The sequence below is a fragment of the Acanthochromis polyacanthus genome, chromosome 22 (assembly GCF_021347895.1).
Source record: "Acanthochromis polyacanthus isolate Apoly-LR-REF ecotype Palm Island chromosome 22, KAUST_Apoly_ChrSc, whole genome shotgun sequence".
NCBI lineage: Eukaryota > Metazoa > Chordata > Actinopteri > Pomacentridae > Acanthochromis > Acanthochromis polyacanthus.
Window position 1 is genome coordinate 16,309,711 of NC_067134.1, and position 11,022 is coordinate 16,320,732.

An 11,022-nucleotide genomic window follows, 5' to 3' on the forward strand; every position below is an offset into this window, starting at 1 on the left:
GATCATAGCATGAAAAGACAACTCGTGTGAGACTTGAACTCACGACCTTCAGATTATGATACTGACGCGCTATAAAGGTTGCATTGGGGTTACATAGTCAATACATCACTGTTTAAACACACACACACACACACACAGAAACTCTTGTCAGATTTACTCTTACACAACACTCTGTCCAGCATCACAATATTTTGTCACAACAGCAGTGCACCAAGAAACCCAGTGGTTGTGATGTTGTGCTGGTTAGTGTTGTGACTGCAGCAACTCTGGTTCAAAAACTTTTTCAAACAATGCTTTTCCTCAACGTGCCACAGCATCTGCTTCATTTAACGTAGTTTAGAGCAGCATAAATCAAGCATATGACTAATTAAGATACGACAGGTCCCCACTTACACACAAATTGTGGATAATGTGTCTGACTACGGATCAGAAGAGTCTAGGTTCAACTCCTGGCTAGCTCGATAAGCCTTCAGCTTCTCCTTCATCATATATATATATATTTACAGGGTGTCCCAAAAAATGTATACACGCTTTAAATAATTGTGAACTTGGTGTTTATAATAATTGGTTTAATTTTCAACATGTAAAAGAATTTACAAACATCATTCTATTGTTTTGTCACTGCCTGTTCTCAAACTGATGTCCATTCTGGTCCAGATACTGCCGACAACGAGAAGCGATGGAATAGCACACATCATGAAACAATTCCCTTGGTATTTGCGTGCATTCACGTTCAATGGTTGCTCTCATTTCAGTGACTTGCAGGTCTCATTGCATAGACTTTGTCTTTTAGGTATCCCCATAAAAATAAGTAGTGGTGTGGGGTTAGTTAGTTATCAGCTGCTAAAAGGTGTATACATTTTTTTGGGAGACCCTGTGTATATTTACACAATCTGAAAAACTTTGCCTGCACCCACAAGTAGTCTCTATACAACTTCTGTCAGTGACTGTCACTGTGCTGCTTGTGTCAAACTGTAAGAGGCAGAAGTCTTAAGTGCATTTTCTTCAGGTTTTGGGTCTGTCGGTGCAGTCGACAGCATTTCAGTCTCATGACCTGGAGATTGTAGATCCAGTTTTTGGGATGGGAAACAGATGAAACATTTCTGAACGGAAAATCGATTAGCTTTAACAGAAAACAAGTAATAATTGTGATATTCAGAGCTAACAGCATGCCACCAACCACCATCCAGCACCTAGAGGCCATAATCGTATAGTGGTTAGTCCTCTGTGGTGTGGCCGCAGCAACCCCAACTCGAATCTGGGTCACGGCACACCGGCTTCCTTATGTCACTGACTGTACAGAACCAAGACGCTGTCAAACATTGCCAAAGGGCAGACTGCAACTTTAATCTGTTGGCTTTTGTCAGAAGATGAGGTATCTTCCTGTTTGAGCTACAGTTCAAAACATATTTTTTTCCATGTCTGAATTTGGTTGTACATGTGATCATAGCATTAAAAGAAATGATCCATTTGAGGCTCAAAGTCACAACCTTCAGATTATGAGACTGATGCGCTGCCTACTGCGCCGACGAAGCCGGAACCACGACAAAAAATGGGTGTTTTTTTCGCCACTCACACGTGTTTTGTGGGCTTTGTCACCAGATCGTTGCTTCTGTCAACACTGATCCATGCTTTTTTCGGACCTTTTCAGTCCTTTCTGCCTTTCTGCTCTTTAACCTCTCAGTCTGGTGCTGTAAAGTTCTGATGGTGCCCAGCTTGTGTTCCAGTTGGTGAGCCCCCTTACTTGAAGACTCAGCAAATCATGTCCACTCCAAACATTCCTCATACCTGTTGACAAACAACAACATCGTAAAGGCCCCATTTTACGGTAAGTGATGTAGGGCTAGTGGCGCAATGGATAACGCGTCTGACTACGGATCAGAAGATTCTAGGTTCGACTCCTGGCTAGCTCGATAATCCTTTTGTGTCTCCCATATGTATATTTTCAGCATAAGAAGATCAAGAGTCCATCTGTTTGATGACCGACAGTTGACTCTTGTATTTTTTTGGTGTCTCAGTTGTACATGAGATTATAGCATCAAAACACACGCCCCATGTGAGGCTTGAATTCACGACCTTCAGATTATGAGAATAACGCACTGCCTGCAGCGCCAACAAGGCCCACAATGTATCAAAAATTAGTGTTTTTTTCCTGCTCACACATGTATTCAGTGACGATCACTGACAAAAGTTGTGAATGACTGTCACTGGCTCAGGCAGGGGCTGCTCAGTAGCCTTGTGGTTGGCACTTTTGCCTTGCAGCAAGAAGGTCCCTGGTTCAAATCCTGGGCTGGGCCTGGGATCTTTCTGCACAGAGTTCGCATGTTCTCCCTGTGCATGCGTGGGTGTTCTCCGGGCACTCCGGCTTCCTCCCACAGTCCAAAAATATGCTGAGGTTAATTGATTACTCTAAATTGCCCGTCAGTGTGATTCTTTTGTCTGTATATGTAGCCCTGCGACAGACTGGCGACCTGTCCATGGTGTCCCCCGCCTTCACCCGAGTCAGCTGGGATAGGCTCCAGCGCCCCCACGACCCTTGTGAGGACAAAGCGGTGTATGGAGAATGGATGGATGGATGTGATCATAGCATTAAAAGACATGTCCCGTGTGAGGCTCAAAGTCACAACCTTCAGATTATGAGACTGACGCGCTGCCTACTGCGCCAACGAGGCCGGAAACACGTCAAAAATGGGTGTTTTTTTCACCACTCACACGTGTTTTGTGGGCTTTGTCACCAGATCGTTGCTTCTGTCAACACTGATCCATGCTTTTTTCGGACCTTTTCAGTCCTTTCTGCTCTTTACCCTCTCAGTCTGGTGCTGTAAGGTTCTGATGGTGCCCAGCTTGTGTTGCAGTTGGTGAGCCCCCTTACTTAAAGACTCAACAAATCCAAAAACATATTGCAGAAATTCACAACTGACTACTACTTCTGCTGCTTGCCTTATTTCTCACACCCACTTCAGGGAGCACATCACCCCCATCCTCAAACAGCTTCACTGGCTCCCAGTTCAGTACTGTATCCATTTCAAACTCCTCCTCCTCACGTACAAGTCCCTCGATAACCTGGCCCCTCCTTACCTCTCTGACCTCCTCCAACAACACCGACACTCCCGTCACCTTCGCTCTTCAGACTCTAACCTATTGACACCCATTATACGTACCAAGCACCGGACTTTGGGGGACCAAGCCTTCACAGCTGCTGCCCCCCAACTCTGGAATTCACTCCCATCACCCATCAGGAACTCAGACTCACTTTTGACTTTCAAGACCTTTCTAAAAACCCAGTTGCTTGAACTGGCTTTTACTGAATTTTTTTTTCCTTAGTCTGTCCTGTAAAGTGTCTTTGAGTGACCTAAAAAGCGCAATATAAATTCAATGTATTATTATTATTATTATTATTATTATTGTTATTATCATCATCATTATTAAATCATGTCCACTCCAAACATTCCTCATACCTGTTGACAAACAACAACACTGAAAAAGCTCCATTTTAAATGAAGTAGTGTAGGGCTAGTAGTACAATGGACAACGCGTCTGCCTACGGCTCACAAGATTTGAGGTTCAATTCCTGGCTAGCTTGGTAACCCGTTAGCGTCTCCAGTATATATATTTTCAGCGTAAGAAGATCAAACATCCATTTGTTTGATGACCAACAGTTGAATCTTGTATTTGCTTCGTGTCTCAGCTGCACATGAGATCATAGCATCAAAACCAATGCCCCGTGTGAGGCTCGAACTCACGACCTTCAGATTATGAGACTGACGCGCTGCCTACTGCGCCAACGAGGCCCACAACGCAATCAAAATGGGTGTTTTTTCAGCTCACTTGGGTGTTCTGGGCTTTGTCATCCGAGTGGCATTGGATTGGCAGGATTTTGTTATCATTCAGGTCCAGTGACACACATTCAACTTTACTTGGTAGCTGTTGCATTCTCTCATATTTTCTCTGCCTTATGGTATTTGTCAGGAACACCCCATTTAATAGAACCTGTGGAAGAAGTTCTTCTCCATCCAGCATCACCATATTTCATCACAACAGCAGTGCACCAAAAAACCCAGTGGCTGTGACTGCAGCAACCCTGGTTCACTTTTTCAAATGTTTTTCCTCAACATGCCACAGCATCTGCTTCATTTAACATAGGTTAGAACAGCGTAAATCAAGCATGACTAATTACGATACGACAGATCCCAAGGTCCTCACTTAGAAACAAGTTGCGTAGGGCTAGTGGCGCTGTGGCGGCTCAGAAGATTTTCGGTTCAACTCGATAAGCCTTCAGCTTCTCCTTCATGATGCTGTATATATACAGCATGTGCAAAAAATTATCTGCACCCACAAGTGGTCTCCACACAACTTCTGTTAGTGACTATCACTGTTCTGCTAGTGTCAAACTGGATGAGAGGCAGAAGACCAAGTGCATTTTGTTCAGGTTTTGGGTCTGCTGGTGCAGTCGACAGCATTTCAGTCTCATAACCTGGAGATTGTAGATCCAGTTTTTGGGATGGGAAACAATTGAAACACTTCTGAACAGGAAATTGATCAGTTTTAACAGAAAACAAATAGTAAGTGTGATATTCAGAGCTCATAGCATTTCACCAACATCCCTCCAGCACCCAGAGGCCGTGATCGTATAGTGGTTAGTACTCTGCGTTGTGGCCGCAGCAACCCCGGTTCGAATCCGGGTCACGGCAAACCGGCTTCCTTATGTCAGTGATTGTACAGAACCAAGACACTATCAAACATTGCCAAAGGGACAGACTGTAACTTACATCAGTGTTGAGTCAAATGTATTTTCCCATGTAAAGAAACTTACTTGCAGAATCAACCAATCACTTTCTTAATGCTTGTATGTCTATTATGAGGACACAGTTCAAAATCCCCACTTCGATCCAGCTAGCAATTGATGCTCTGCACAGATAAATCTTGCTTCATACCTGGCTCAACAATACTTCTGTCAGCAAGACAAACTCAATAGAAATAAATCCAAGTAAAGGACAAGGAACTACAGTATTTTTTTCCTCACTGAGATAACATCCACTCAGTTCTTTAGCCTGTTCAAACTATTCTTTTCAGGAATAAACCAGCAAGATTCCTCAGGTCTTCTGTGTATAAATATAATTTGGACTGATTGATTTAACTTGTAAATGAGAACATCGTTGCTTCCCTCAACACTGATACATGCCCTCTTCCGACCTTTTCTGTCCTTTCTGCTCTTTACTCTCTCAGTCTGGTGCTGTAAGGTTCTGATGATGCCCAGCGTGTGTTCCAGTTGGTGAGCCCCCTTACTTGACAACTCAGCAAATCATGTCCACTCCAAACATTTCTCATACCTGTTCACAAACAACTAAATCGTAAAGGCCCCATTTTAAGGTCTTCGATGTAGGGCGAGTGGCGCAATGGATAACATGTCTGACTACGAATAAAGAGATTCTAGGTTTGACTCCTGACTAGCTCAATAATCCTTCAGCGTCTCCCATATGTATATTTTCAGCATAAGAAGATCAAGCGTCCATCTGTTTGATGACCAACAGTTGAATCTTGTATTTTTTTGGTGTCTCGGTTGTACATGAGATTATAGCATCAAAACACACGCCCCATGTGAGGCTTGAACTCAGGACCTTTAGATTATGAGACTGACGTGCTGCCGGCTGCGCCAACAAGGCCCACAAAATGTCAAAAATTAGTGTTTTTTTTCTGCTCACACATGTATTCAGTGACAGTCACTGACCAAAGTTGAGAATGACTGTCACTGGTTCAGGCTGTCACTGGTTCAGGCTGTCACTGGTTCAGGCTGTCACTGGTTCAGGCAGTCACTGGTTCAGGCAGTCACTGGTTCAGGCAGTCACTGGTTCAGGCAGTCACTGGTTCAGGCAGTCACTGGTTCAGGCAGTCACTGGTTCAGGCAGTCACTGGTTCAGGCAGTCACTGGTTCAGGCAGTCACTGGTTCAGGCAGTCACTGGTTCGAGTCCCGGCCTGAGCCTGGGATCTTTCTGCATGGAGTTTGCATGTTCTCCCTGTGCATACGTGGGTTTTCTCCGCGTACTCCGGCTTCCTCCTACAGTCCAAAAATATACTGAGGTTAATTGGTTACTCTAAATTGCCCGTAGGTGTGAATGTGAGTGTGATTGTTTGTCTATATATGTAGCCATGAGACAGACTGGCGACCTGTCCAGGGTGTCCCCTGCCCAAGTCAGCTGGGATAGGCTCCAGCACCCCCCGTGACCCTTGTGAGGATAAAGCGGTGTATAGAGAATGGATGGATGGCTGGTTCAGGTAGATTCCAGCACATGTTGGAAGGATAGGAATCTAATTTACAGCTCGTTTCACCTCTATTTATGTACACAACAGAGGCCTAAGGGAACATGTTTTGTTGCTACTATCTCATGTACAGCCAGATGAGTGCAGGAAGCAAACACGTTTCTAAGTTCAACTCATCAAATGAATGATGCTCCACCTGGTGGTCTAATCAGGTTTTACAGTCTGGGTGCAATCTGTAAACTCTGGTTTAAGATAACCATCATTTACCTTGTGATTCATTGTCTGTTGAGTCTATTGTTTTGGGTCTAGCTGGCGGATAGCCCGGAGGAAGCAGCTCCTTCTCATCCTCTTCTGTGTTTGCTTTCAGGCAGCAGTAATGTCGATGGCAGCCGAGAGAACAATCTGTGGCTGGGGTGGGTGGGCTCACTCACAATCCTCGTGGCCTTTATCCTGCATCTGTTATTGTAAATGTCCTGCATGTTGGGGTGTGTGGTTCTGATGGTCCACTGAGGGTGCTGCTGCCCATCCAGGTGGTGATACTCCCACCAAAACACTCTCAATGCTGCAGGTGTAAAAGTTCCTGTGCACCTTGAGAGAGAGCTTAAAGTGTGCTCCATTTCTGGTATTCATCCCGTCCTTGCTGTGAATTCCAGGAATATTAAGAATGAACGAGTCGTACAGTAAGTTACCATCCCTCCAACATGTGTGGGAAGCTTTGAATTTAGAGTCCTGTTTCCTGAGGAAAAAAAAAAAAATCCATGAAGGACACACAAAGCAGTGCTAGGTTAGCACAGGTACTTAGATCATCACAAAGTTGCTGTGATCCTGTAGTGGTTAGTCATTTGTGTTGTAGGTGTAATAACTCATAGCTGGTTCATGGCAAGTTTAAGTTAAGCTTCATTTATTACAGTATCTGTTCAGCATACTCAAACTGGTGCTCCAAAGTCCATGTTTAAGTGTTTGTGCATTAACAAGCATCGGTTTTGGGACATTTTAGGCCTCGATGACACAGTCGGCAGCATGTTAGTCTCATAATCTGATATATGTACTCATTCTGTGCTACACCTCACTAAATTGATTAACATTTTGATGGATTAGATCGCTCAAAAATCTCTGTCCACTTTGTAATGAAGCTGAATCCAGCTGCCATATTTGGTATAAAAACAAAGAGACAAACTCTTCAGAGACGTCTTTAAGCCTCCAGATCGTGAGACATTGATACTCAAAATAGCTTTTGGCCCGAGTATCACTTTTAACAATTGGAAAGTCTGTCAGTGCTTCTCGTCACATCATTAATGTGGGTCTTAAAGGTCATATCTCTGTTTCCATAATAAATCCGCTTCTGATGTTCGTGTGTTCGGTGTTGCTAAGAGAACATGTAAATACTGTCACAATGGAGACATAAACCAGATGATCAGATATGGATACAGTCATAAAGTTTATCCTGGGGAAAATGCCTGTGCTATTTTCCTGTCAAGATCAAATGTTTACAGATTTTTATTCCTTGTATTTCAGCCGTCTTCATACACCAAACCAGGAAACTAGAGCCAGAGAATCAGATTCTCCTGAAGTGTCTGTGATTGAGTCCTGAAGACACCGATGGGTGTGGAAACACATCCATCCATTCTCTATACACCGCTTTATCCTCATTAGGGTCGCAGGGGGTGCTGGAGTCTATCCCAGCTGACTTGGGCAAAGGCAGGGGACACCCTGGACAGGTCGCCAGTCTGTCGCAGGGCTACTTATATCGACAAACAATCACTCTCACATTCACACCTATGGACAATTTAGAGTTATCAATTAACCTCAGCATATTTTTGGACTGTGGGAGGAAGCCGGAGTACCCGGAGAAAACCCACGCATGCACAGGTAGAACATGAAAACTCCATGCAGAAAGATCCCAGGCCCACCTGTGGAAACACAATTATCATGAATGAAAGCAGAGGAGTTTTCAGAGAACCACAAAGCGCTGCAGGTAAAATGAAGCAAAATGGCATTGTGCAGGTAGAAATTATATTAACAAGGATTTTTTTTATAAAAATTGCATCACCCACACCTATGGATTTAAGTTTCTTAAGAGTAAATAAGCAAGAGATTTCTTTTATATCACACATGACCTTTGTATGTCAACTTTTCTGTGGTGGTACAGCTCAAAATAAAAGCCTCTGCAGTAGTAGTGTCATTAAAGACTGATGGCCACAGTGGAGCATCAGATGTTCTCCTTGTCACATGTCAAGAGATGTTTTCCTACTTAAGATTGTGTGAATAAGCAACTTTTTGACAGACAAATGGACCATATCTCCCTTTCTCAGTTGTTGCAGGTTAAAATATCAGTTCAGATTTTTTTAAATCATTGGCCATATGATCAAAAACTCCTGCAAAATCTCCAAAAGTACAATATTTATCACAGCCAAAGTCTGAAAAACAGAACAAAATGTCTGATTTTAAACTTTACCTTTGTCTTTGAATTACTCATCTTTGATATAGTGTTCCATCAGGAAACCAGAATCCTAGCTTAAAATTGTGATATTTCATCAAAATCACTTTATTTTACATATCTTGTTTGAAAATGTGAAGAAAAAAAAAACCCATTTGGACTGATCAGATTCTGTTTAAAATTAAGAGTTCTGGTGGAAAAAACAAGTCAGGTGGCAAAATTTCAAAGACTTAGAGGAGTTAAATATGGAAGCAAATTTACAATGTCAGCAGTAAAATACTCTTTTTTTCAGTACTAACAATTAACACATTTAGTACATGCTGAAGTTGCTTTCAATTTTTGTAAAATAAATAAATTCTAAACTCATTTTTTTGTTTATGATTTTCAGCATTATTATTTTTGATATACTGTACAAAAGACACTCTGGAGTTCTGTCTCCTTCTTCACAGTTGTTCTGTTTCCATAGAAGTGCAGGACTTTATATAGCAGCAAAAAAATGAACTCACAGCAATTAAAAATATGTGACAGAAGCAAAAGAAGCCCAGAAATTGCTGAGAGATCAGAGAGTGAAACATGAGCATGAAGACATGCTGCTATTTTTTGCAATGGGGCGAAATCCGTCATCTTAGCTCGGCGTAAGAATGAATTCTCATGTCAGCGTTTACATTGTCTTCAGTGTCCAAACTACTTCTGACCTGACCTGATGCTAGAAATGCACAAAGTAAACAGAATTACAGTGGATGTTTTTGTTGCTTTTAGTATGTTTTTATTGCTTTTATGCATTTACACTTGGATTATATGTGATCATAAAGCAGCTCTCTGAATATGAGACACACCCTGAAATGCAAAAAAAACAAAGAAAGCATGCACTTACTTTATTGCAACAATGGTGATTGAAAATGAACCTGGAGCAGACTCGCTCCTGAGTTTATAATGAAGTCATTGTTCCTTGTATTGTTTTTGCTTTTCTCCTTTGGGATTTCTCTGATATTCCTGAAATAACCTGCAGTGATTGTTTTTTATGCCAGCCAGTGTTAATACTGCAGTCTGCTCTGGATGATAAACAGTTTTGCTGCATTAAATTTCTTCACAATTTCAGGAGTTTTGGGAGTTTTTTGTGTCACTCCTGTTTCCATAAGCAGTAATAAATAATCATGAAAAAAATGATTTTCTCATAGAAACTTCGAGAATTTATAAAATCTCTCTGTTTGGATGGTAAATGTGATACTCATTCGTACATACAGTAAAATTCTGTTCATTATTTGCTTCTTTTGTTTTTTTGAGAAAATAAATCATGATAGCTCAAGAGGTAAATCCCCTGCTGCAGTAAGCCCTATTTACGTCGAGGTTGTTTTAACGCTCCCGTGTTACTGTCACTCCCATGTAAACACTGTCCTTATCAGCAGAAACAGGCTCTCTAGGAACGCTCTTGCCGTTCATCGTTTACAGAAAGCATGGCTTGCGTCTCTCTGTTTACTTTCTATGGTTTCAGCATTATGCAATCGCTGGAATCAGACTTCACAGTAGAACTTTCCCAGAGCTCACCCTGCCCTACAGGTGCATATGACATGTTTATGAATAGATCTGGTGCTGACATGTTGGAGGTGCTTTGACAGGCATGAATCAACTCCATTTTTTCCCTCCTTACGTTAGCAGCACATCAATCAGATCTGCTATCCAAATGTTAGATGTTCAACATGATAATCTGTCGCCAGGAGGAAGTGTAGAAGTTTGCATAGAGCCTTTGTGACTGACTTAAGCTCTGACAGGGTGGAAAAAGAGTGGTTGTGCATAAGATAAGATGAGATAAGATAGAAGTTTGTAAATCCACAGGAAATTCTTGTGCCAGAAATTGCTGAGAAAAAAAAACAAAATTAGCAAGAGAATGAATGCAGTGCCTAATATGATACCAATAAGATGTAAACATGGTAACTGACACTGACATTGATCATAATATTAAGAAAGTATTCTTTAAGGTTATATGATATTATTGTTCAGCGTTTTGTAGAAACGTGATTTGAATGCAGAAAATGAAGGCTAGAGAAACTTCTGTAGGGAGGAAAATCAGTCTTGCTCAAATTCTTGTGATCGGATGAAGTATTAAATAAAGCTCAAATTTGTGACACACTGTATGAACTATAAACCAGCAAATAAACAAGGAAAATACCTTTGCTGAGAGAAAATATAAACACAGCAGTCAATGGTGTTAAAGTTCAAGCCGCTCTTGTGTTCAATAGAGTAGTAGCACCTCCCAAACAGTGGGTTCCCCAGAAGAAAAAATAAACAACCCAGAGCTCATGCTGCATTCACATACCTAGTACACGTT

General features: G+C 41.9%; 3 non-coding genes across 3 annotated transcripts; 2 read left to right on the plus strand and 1 right to left on the minus strand.

Annotated features, from left to right (window-relative positions):
- Positions 1-1,840: 1,840 nt before the first annotated feature.
- On the plus strand, positions 1,841-1,913 carry trnar-acg (transfer RNA arginine (anticodon ACG)). The gene has a single exon. It is a non-coding gene; the product is annotated as a tRNA-Arg (tRNA).
- Positions 1,914-3,718: 1,805 nt separating this feature from the next.
- On the minus strand, positions 3,719-3,791 carry trnam-cau (transfer RNA methionine (anticodon CAU)). The gene has a single exon. It is a non-coding gene; the product is annotated as a tRNA-Met (tRNA).
- Positions 3,792-4,619: 828 nt separating this feature from the next.
- trnah-gug (transfer RNA histidin (anticodon GUG)) lies at positions 4,620-4,691 on the plus strand. Its single transcript has one exon. It is a non-coding gene; the product is annotated as a tRNA-His (tRNA).
- The last annotated feature ends 6,331 nt before the right edge of the window (positions 4,692-11,022 follow it).